The following is a 10,104-nucleotide window of genomic DNA, read 5'->3' as shown; positions in this document are numbered from 1 at the left end:
ACCCATTTAAAAAATAAACTTGTTTTCCCATTTTTAGTACAAACTATGAAGGTTATACTTGGCAATTATGAATAATACATTGGCAATTATAAAGAATGCATGTATTATTTGTGGGACCCCTCCACCCAGATCTTCCAACTAAGCTGAAGAACCCTAGCGGGTGGCCCTGAGGGGAAAAAGAAGAAACCAAAAGGGAGGCAGACTTGCCATGCATGCACACTTGGATTCACATATAGCTGATAATAAATCTGGCAACGGAAGCAAAAACCATAACCTCGGCATGCATTTCAGAACAAAACTGGCCCATAGGGCTACATGGTTTACATATATACAAGCTAACTCACACACAACTCAAAAGACACAACAACCCTGTCATACAACACTACCACATAGTAAGGTCAACATGGATTGCCCTATACACCGTTTGCTAAGGTAGGTCCGGCACCACTAGACTCACCTTCAACTTTGGTCTTTCCCTTACCTGGAATGAAGAGAAAAAAGAGTGAGTCACAAGACTCAGCAAGTATATAAAAAGGAAAGGCTAACAAGAATAAAGAGATAAAGAATACCTTCACCCAAGTGCCAAAAACTTATGTAAAGCATGTTAACCAATCATATAAGAAATAACAAGTAACAATTACATAATAAAGATATGCACATACTGGATCTTGGGGCCCAAATAAAATGCACTAGTACCCAAGTCCATATCACAAACCTGTTGCTACCCTGAAGGCAAGCTGTATTTGTACCTCGAGTCGAAGCTCACTTGGTACTCTAGGGTGTTCGTATCTATACCTCGAGTCGAAGCTCACTCAGTACTCTAGGGTGTTCGTAATATAAACTTGGTTCGGATTAACCGCCATCGTACAGTTGTAATACGAGAACCGACGCCAAGGACCATGCAAATGCATAACAAATAAGGGAGGTGGCGTAGTAGGCCATAACATGATACAAAGCCCCCATAAGCCTTGCATCATGCCAAGACTCGCCTATATAGGAAATCACATGCCGAATGTAGTCTTCGTGTTCAACAATAAAAATATTTAAATCACTATCATGGTCGTGACCAAGCACACACTCACATGAAAACCCTCATATGCATAATTTTGAACCTTTTCATGCAGTTGGGAAGACAAATTTCAAACATAACACATAAAACACATGCACTGCTTTCTCTGCCAAAGTGTCCCCCTTGAACTATCCCAACTGATCCTACCCCAAATCACACCCTAGCTTCATTCCAACAAAAAATCTAAAGGGTAATTGAGCCCTTCAAGGTATACAAAGAGAGACCCACGAACTGAGCAAAAATTCAACCCCATCAACTTACTGGTGGTGACCAAAACTGCCTGTTTTAAGAAAAAAAAAAAAAAACAAAGGTAATGGAGTACCAACTCAAATAATAAGGAGGGGAAACAAAAGGTAGAAATTCACACAAGAAGAGAGGAGGAAAAAGGAACTAGCAAGAAAAGGAAAGAACTTGTGATTTAGAAAAATTAAGAAATAAGAACTTGCAATTTAGAGAATTTAGCAACAGAAACTTTCCTGCACCGAGAATAACACGTTAAACCTTCTTCTTCTTCTTCTTCTATGCACTTTCCTCTTCACTGTTCTCGTCGAACACCTCTATGTAAGTAATTCCTTCTCCCAACTCTACCTATATGCATATATATATAATTATGGAATAAGGAAAAGTGGAAGAGTAAACATGGCAAGTTGGGAGGAAAAATTCCTCCAACATGTCTCCTAAAAAGTGGGTTTTGAATCGAGAAAAATGGCCTGGGAACTCGTTGAAAAAAGAGGACATCCAGATACAATGAGAAAACATCCAGATATAATGGTTTGGTGATTATGAGAGCCATCCGGATATAACAAGGGTCATCCAGATGTAAGAGACAAAGTCAGGGCAAAGCTTATGTGAGTAATATCCAAATGTAGGGAAGGGCCATCCAGATATGAGAGGCATTAATGAAAAAATGGAGGTTCTGGACATATTTGACACACCTACATATTCTAGGCATAACTCTCTCGTTCGAGCTCCAATTGAGATGATTCAAGATGCTATGGAAATAAAAAAGAAAGATCTACAACTTTCATGTTTTGATTTTTGAGAGATTTGGGCTGAATCAAGGTTAAAATCGGGCTTTAAAGAGAAACTGGATTCTTGAAACATGGGGTATCCGAATGCCTCATATTCGAATATTACCAAATCATATTCGGATGCAACACCCCCATATCTAGATATCACTCACAAAAATTAAAGAAGCCATCCAAATGAGCTACTATAGCATTTGGATATCTCTCACATATACTTGGCTCAATTTCAATTTTGCTTCTTGCATCCGGATTGCATTCGGATGTCTTACCCCACATCCTGATGTCACTCACAAAAATTTAAAGAGACATTCGAATATGCGTCAAACCATCTAGATGCCTCCTGCCTATATCCAGATGCCTCACCACCATATCCAGATATCCTCAAGCTCCTATTCAAATATAAATTAAATACATTCGAATACTCCAAACATATATGCAACACTTAGAGAATAATCACCAAAAATAACATACTACACATCAAGGCTAACCAATTCAACCTAAGGCATGATACAACATTGCATAACTAAATTTGGTCATTACATTATTGTTATAGTTGATAGTCACAAAAGTGACCAACTAGAATGTTTCACATACATAACAATTGTAATTATGGAAAATGCATGTATTATTTTTATAATTTGATAATCACCAAAGTGACCAAACTAGAATGCTTCACATGCATAAATAACAATTTATCCATAGTATTGAAATTTCTATAAAGATATTACATAGATAAATTGTGTCTACTAATGATTAGACTTTCCGAGTTTACCCAAAGGTAAATCGTTAGTTGTGATTAGTGAGCATAATTTAGGTGTATTAGTATTTTAACAAAATACATTTGTTTATCCAAAGATATCAAATGTATTCAGTTAGAAATATTTTATTCACCTAACAAGGTTAATGTATGGCATTTGTTTATGATAATATATATATACAGTAGTGTCTACCCAAAGGAGAACTACTGTATCTTTAATGGTTTAATATCTAAATCTATTTAGAAGTTGATTATGAGTATTTATTATACAGCCGATACATTCCAGTCACAAGTATCATCCGTTACTCTATTTAATGGTTTGTGTAATGACTCGTCAACAGGTCTAGATTATTTCATCGTTATTTTATGTGTGTTATGTTTTGGGTTAAAATGTCAAAGGAGATGTAAGTGTGACAAGTCAAATGGAATGAAAGGCTATGTGTGTTGAGCCATCAAAGTGTGGGAAAATATGTGAGTCGAATGGTCAAGGGAAAGTGGAAGTCAAGAAGTCAAGTAAAGGCATGGTGAGGTAAAGGGAAGTCAAAAATTAAGGTGAGAGTAAGGCTTGTGGCTGTTGAGAATAGCCATTATATGTGTCATCAAATGGTATGCAATTTCAAGGAGATGGATCAATATATAAACATACAAGTAAGGTGTCCCAAAGTCAATAATGGTGGCTAGAGGAATTGAGAAGGAGATAAGTGAAAAGGAAATGGGCAAAGGGCATAATGGTATCAGGGCATGAGGAGATGGTTTTGAGCAGTCGATAAATTGAGCAAGATTGTCGATCGTTGTTGGAAAATTGTTGACTGTTTAGTGTAATGGACACTGTTGGTCGACAGATGGTGTTAAGGCTGTTGACCATTTGAGGCGATTTAAAGATGTTTAAGGGGGGAATTAGCTTTTGTCTGTCGATCGTTCTTTCTTGTTTGTCTACCATTTGGATGAATTGGAAGCATTTCATAGGCATTTGCATTCTTCCTCTCGACCGATGGGGGTGAGTCTGTTGACCGATCATGAAGGATGACCTCTGGCAGTCGATAGATGTCTTTGTAATTGTTAATTGATTTTTGCTGGGCACGATTTTTAAGGCCGTTCAGTGTATAAAATGATGGGGAGAAGTTGGTAGAAGGCAGTGGAAGGAGGGCAACCGAGAGACGGTGGGTGGTATTTCCTTTCCTTTTTCTGCTTCTCTTTTCTTTTATTTTTTTTCTTCTTCTTTTTCTCTTTCTTGCTTTTTTCTCATTTTCTCCTTCTTCCTTAGTTATCTTCTAGTTTTGGAGCTTCTAGATAAAGTGTGTGCAAGTTCCAGCAAGTTGTTTCTTCTCTTCAAGTTTAGCCATCTAAAATCCCTAAAGGCAAATTCTTTGCTCATCTTTCCCCTTATTTCTTGGTGAGTTCTTCCATCTTTCTTCCTATTTAGCAGCTTATTTTTCCCTTTATGGGTTCGATTTCCCTATCTCCTAAACCCTATGGTTTTATGGATTTTGAGTTCTAGTTAGGTGTAGCTTGGAGTATGTTCGATGAGTTCTTTTCTATAGCCGATATAGGGTTTGGTTCTCCCCTGGTTTCTTTGTTGAATGATGCCTAACCATGTTGGGATAGGTTCCTAGAGGGTATGGGGGGTGTTGTGTCTAGATTATGGGTGTGTTGTATGTGAATTTAAGGATGTAAGTTACAGATGTTGCCGACCGTTTGGGTGTATTGTGGGAGGAAACTATCGATTGGCTTTAGAAGCTGTTGACTGATTTCCCTCATAGACATAAGCTGTTGACCGATGGCTGGCAACTGTCGACCAGCTCTACCAATATTTATTATTCATCATTACATTGTAGCATTGGGCTTCGAGATTGCATTACGAGTGGATCATTTGCTATGTGTTCTTGGGCACAAGTAATATAGGATGATTAGGAGCACTAGCATTGCATCAGATGTGAATGACTAAGTGGGAAAAATGTGGCTTGTTGTCTGGTTTATAGGGGCCATGATATCATGTTTATGCTTACACCATCGTACATTTTCTATGTGTTGCATTGCATGGCTACTGATGATCACGACGGATTTATTTACAGGGTATACCCTCGAGTGTTGGCTAGTTATGATGATGGTATAGGAGCTTCAGTTCATGATGAGGTTATAGGTGTTTTGGCTCATGATAATGATATGGGAGCTTCGTCTCATGGTAGTGGTATGGGAGCTCTAGTTCGTTGTAATGTGCTAATCAGTTCATGGCTACCACTTAGGTACCAATGTGTCTTATATGGGCCCCTCGGTTTGTTATTTGTGCATTGGTGCATGTGTAATGTATGGGTTGAGTTACGATTCATGGCATGGTTTGTATGTGGTGTAAGAGTGAGTTTACCTTTAGCCTTGTTTCTTTATGCTTATTGAGTCTTGTGACTCATTCTTGCTTTACATCATTCTGGATAAGGGCAAAAAGAAAGTTGAGGGTGGGTCCAATAAAGCCTAGTCCTCCATGGGTAGATAACGTGTATAAAGATACCCTGATAGAAAGACTCTTGGGCATTTTGTTTTGTTTAGTCTAGAAAAGGCACTGTATTACTTTGTTAGAATGAATATTTTTTTTATTTTATTTTTGAGTTGTAAGGGAGCCCTAATATCGTGTCCAAAGAAACTGTGGATTATGTGGTTTTTGCTTCCATTGTGTAAAGTAATGAGAGATGTTTGAGAATATGTCTCCTGAGTTTGCATTTGTGTTAATTTTGATAGGATCGTCTCTCCAGACTCCTATGCTAGTGGGACTTTTGGGAGTGGGGCCCTGACAGTTTGAACTTCTCAAAATGGAAAGAGTAAGTCAATTTTCAGTTAGGAGTTCTAGATCTTGACTTGGATCTATTAAGGAACAGACTTGCTGCTCTAACGAATACAAGTAACAAGGAAAAGAGGTCCTATTATGCAGTATAGGAATAGAGTAACATGTTATGTCTGATGTTTCTTAAGATGACCATTGCTAAGAACATTAAATTAACCATTCCCTAAACAAAAAAAAAGCAAAAGAATACATGACGTTTGTAGAAGAACATTTTCGTTCTATAAATAAGTCACTAGCTAGTACTCTGATGGCAGAGTTCATGACCATAAAGTTTAGTGGATGGCAAACTATGTAAGACCACGTTATTGAGATGACTAATATTGTAACAAGACTGAAGTCCCTGGGGTTAACTGTGGATGATTCTTTTATAGTGCAGTTCATCTTGAATTCACTACCTTCTGAATATGGAACCATTTCAAATTAACTACAACACTAATAAGGATAAGTGGAATATGAATGAATTGGCTAGTATGCTTGTTTAGGAGAGGAGAAGGTTAAAGAATTAAGAAAGTTACTTTGTTAATCTCACTGGACATAAGGTTGGAAAAGTAATGAAAGGAAAAGAAAGTGGCCTACTAATGCTTCTCAAGCTGAAAGGAAGGAACACAGAAAGGATAGATGTCATTTTTGCTAAAAGTTTAGACACTATTAGAAAGATTGCTTGAAACGTAAGGCTTGTTTTGAAAAGAAAGGTAATTTAAATACTTTTGTATGTTTCGAATCAAATTTATAAGTTCCTTATAATACCTAGTGGTTAAATTTTGGTGTTATGACTCATAATGCAAAGGTTCACTACGATCTAAACCACAAATCCAATTGAAGATTTTATATTCATGGAAAATCATATAAAGGTTCCAATTGAGGGCATAGGGACTTATATACTAGTCTTGGATACTGGTTATCACTTAGACCTATTAGAGACTCTCTATGTACTTTCAATTTTTAGGAACCTTATTTTTGTTTCAAAGTTGGATGCTTCTAGATTTAATGTAAACTTTGGATTTTGAAGTTTCAGTTTATTTAAGAATGCTAAAATTATTGGTTTTGGTGTTCTTATTGATGGTTTATATAAATTGAAACTTGATGATGTTTTTTCCAATTCCCTACGTACTGTGCATCATAATATTGGAATTAAACGTAGCATGTTGGATGAAAATTCTACTTACTTATGGCATAAATGTTTGGGTCATATATCCAAAGAAAGGATAATGGGATTAGTAACTGGTGAGATTTTGCCCAATTTGGATTTTACTAATCTCGGAATGTGTGTGGATTGCATTGAAGGTAAGTGAACCAAACACAATAAGAAACAAGCTATAAGAAGTACCTAGCTTCTTAAACTAATACACACTGGTATTTGTGGATCTTTTGACATTCCAACTCATAATGGAAAGAAATATTTCATAACCTTTATAGATGACTTCAGGTTATGGTTATTTCTATTTGCCATGAAAAATGTCAACCAGTAGATGCTCTTGAGGCTTACATAAAGGAGGTTGAGAGGCAATTAGCTAGGGGAAAAAAAAAAGTTATCAGATCTAATAAAGGTGGTGAATATTATGAAAAGTATATTGAGTTAGGTTAGTGTCCAAGTCCATTTGCTAAACTCCTCAAAAGTCATGGCATGTGTTCATAGTATATTATGCTAGGCACACCACAATAAAATGGTGTAGCAAAAAGGTGTAATCGAACATTAATGGATATGGTTTGAAGCATGATGAGTAATGCTTTGTTACCCAAGTTTTGTGGATATATATGCTGAAAACTGCAACATATTTTTTGAATAGGGTTCATAATAAGGCAATTCAAAAGACACCTTTTGAACTGTGGATAGGAAGGAAATCTAGCTTAAGGCACCTGAATGTTTGGGGTTACCAAGCGAAAGCGAGAATATATGATCCACATGAAAAGAAACTAGACTCTCAGATGACAAGGGGTTACTTTATTGGTTACCCACAGAAGTCTAAAGGGCACATATTGTATTGTTAAAACCATAATTCAAAAATAGTGAAAACTGGTAATGCAAGATTCCTAGAGAATGGTGAACTTAGTGGCAGCGATGAATGCCAAAATGTGGAAATAAAGGAACATCATAATGGAGTAATAAAGGAAATTAGGGTAGATGTCCCTTTACCCATAATTGTTCCTCTTTCCACTATTATACCAAATGTTATTCCTAGTACTAAAGAACGTTTTAACAGTACTAAACAACAAATGGTTGAAGAATCATTGCCTGAAAGTATGAACTCACAAATGGCTAATGTAGATAAACCATAAGAAACTATATTAAGGAGATCTCAAAGAAAATAAGGTCAGCCATTTCAGATGATTATGTCATTTATTTAGAAGAGTCAGATTTTGATGTTGGTATTAATAAAGATCTAATTTTGTTTTCATAAGCCATAGAAAGTGATTAATCAGATAAGTGAATTGATGCTATGAAAGATGAGTTGAAATCCATGGAACAAAATGGTGTCTGGGATCTTATCGAGTTGCCAGAAGGTTGTAAAGGAGTCAAGTGTAAATGGGTTTTTAAGACCAAATGCGACTCAAATGACAACATCGAACGATATAAAATTAGATTGGTTGTTAAGAGTTATATTAAAAAAGATGGTATTTGTAACACCCCAATTCTCGGGAGCGTTAACGTAACGTAAGATTCCGGGGATAAATTTTTTTCAAACAAAAATCCAACACAAAAACCATTCCCCGAAGATCCCGTTACACCTTCTCAGTATATCAACTATGAACCATTAATAAACCAAGACAGGTTCACCAACACAAATGCGGAAGCTAGATCGAAACCTCAACAGGTCATAACCAAAACCACTTTATTTATATATAAAGTTGCACTAACGTTTACATGACGTTTTCAAAAGTAAATAACATAACTGAAAAGACATAATGTAAACTATCCGCTAATCGCCGTCACTCCTCGACGATTCCTTTCCCTTTTGCACCGCTGCCTTCACCTGGAACGTTTGAATATTCCAGGGACAAAGTCCAAATTAGATGATGAATCATCTAAGTGAGAGTTCAAAACACATTTTTCATGAATAATGCAAGACATGAAATAAACCAATATACCCGGTAAGCCCTAGCTCAAGAGAATTCCCACGCGCTTAACCCTACCATGGGGAAAGAGCAATCTCTTTAAAAGCTATGCCACCACACCGACTCGACAACACGACGACGCGACGCGATTCTAGCTTAAATGGGGCTGCCAACGCATCTCACCAGAATACGTTCCCACCTTAAGCATCCAGGAACCACCATACAATCCCAACTCCAAAATTTCACATGGACCACCTAGTCGTCCTAGTGCAACTTCCCTGGCCAAACGGCCTGGCACGGAAATCAAGGCGGTTATCCTGACATGCACACCCAGCATCAGATACCCCTATTATTCCGTCACGCCCTTGGAGAATTACGGCTACACTATCCAGACAACATCCTAGGCTGACATCCCACATGAACAACACAGTATGGATCACCTAGTCGTCCTAGTGCAACTTCCCTGACCAAACGGTCTGGCACGAAAACCAAGGCGGCTATCCTGACATGCACACTAGCATCAGATACCCCTATTATTCCGTCACGCCCTTGGAGAATTATGGCTACACTATCCAGACAACATCCGAGGCTGACATTCCATACGTACACATAAAACTCAAGACAATGCCACAATTCACAATTCAATGGATCGTATAAACAACATTTATAAAATGCAATGCACAGTTCAAAACGTTTAGGAACAAACCTCCCTCATAAATCCAACCGTCACCGGTTACCATTTTAATGCACAAAACCATTTTGCATGAAATCACCATATGTTCAGATAGAACAAGCACAATAAATCAAGTTTTGGAGGAGAACCACTCATAAGAAAGCCAAATTTTGGTAGCGAACAACTCACCTTGAACGAAACTCAGAACACCTCGAATCTTGTGCCCAACCTCAATTTTCGTGCAACTCCTCAAGTCTTTTAACCAAACTACCTCCTTACAGGTCCTCACGCGCTGCCTAAGTGCTCTACGCGTGTGATGCCTCGCGTATGCTTTAAAAACCCTCTATCCACTACACCCGAAGCACTCTCGTCTAGCACAAATGTATCACAACTTCGAATGAGAGAATCCTTAGCCTTGAGCCCCTATTTATATGTTTAGGAAACTTAGCCACCAAGAAATATATATTCTGCAATCATTTCAAATCTTTCAAAATCTTTTCCAATCATTCCAAATCTTCTAATATTTTCTATAATCATTCCAAATCTTTTGATATCTTTTGCAATCATTCCAAAATCTTCTAAGATTCTCTGCAATCATTATAAATCTTCTATAATCATTCCAAATCTTCTAATATCTTTTGTAATCATTCCAAAATCTTCTAAGATTCTCCGCAATCATTGTAAATCTTC

Source organism: Diospyros lotus, chromosome 2, assembly GCF_014633365.1.
Source record: "Diospyros lotus cultivar Yz01 chromosome 2, ASM1463336v1, whole genome shotgun sequence".
In the NCBI taxonomy this organism is placed as follows: Eukaryota; Viridiplantae; Streptophyta; class Magnoliopsida; order Ericales; family Ebenaceae; genus Diospyros; species Diospyros lotus.
This window is presented reverse-complemented; position numbering follows the sequence as displayed.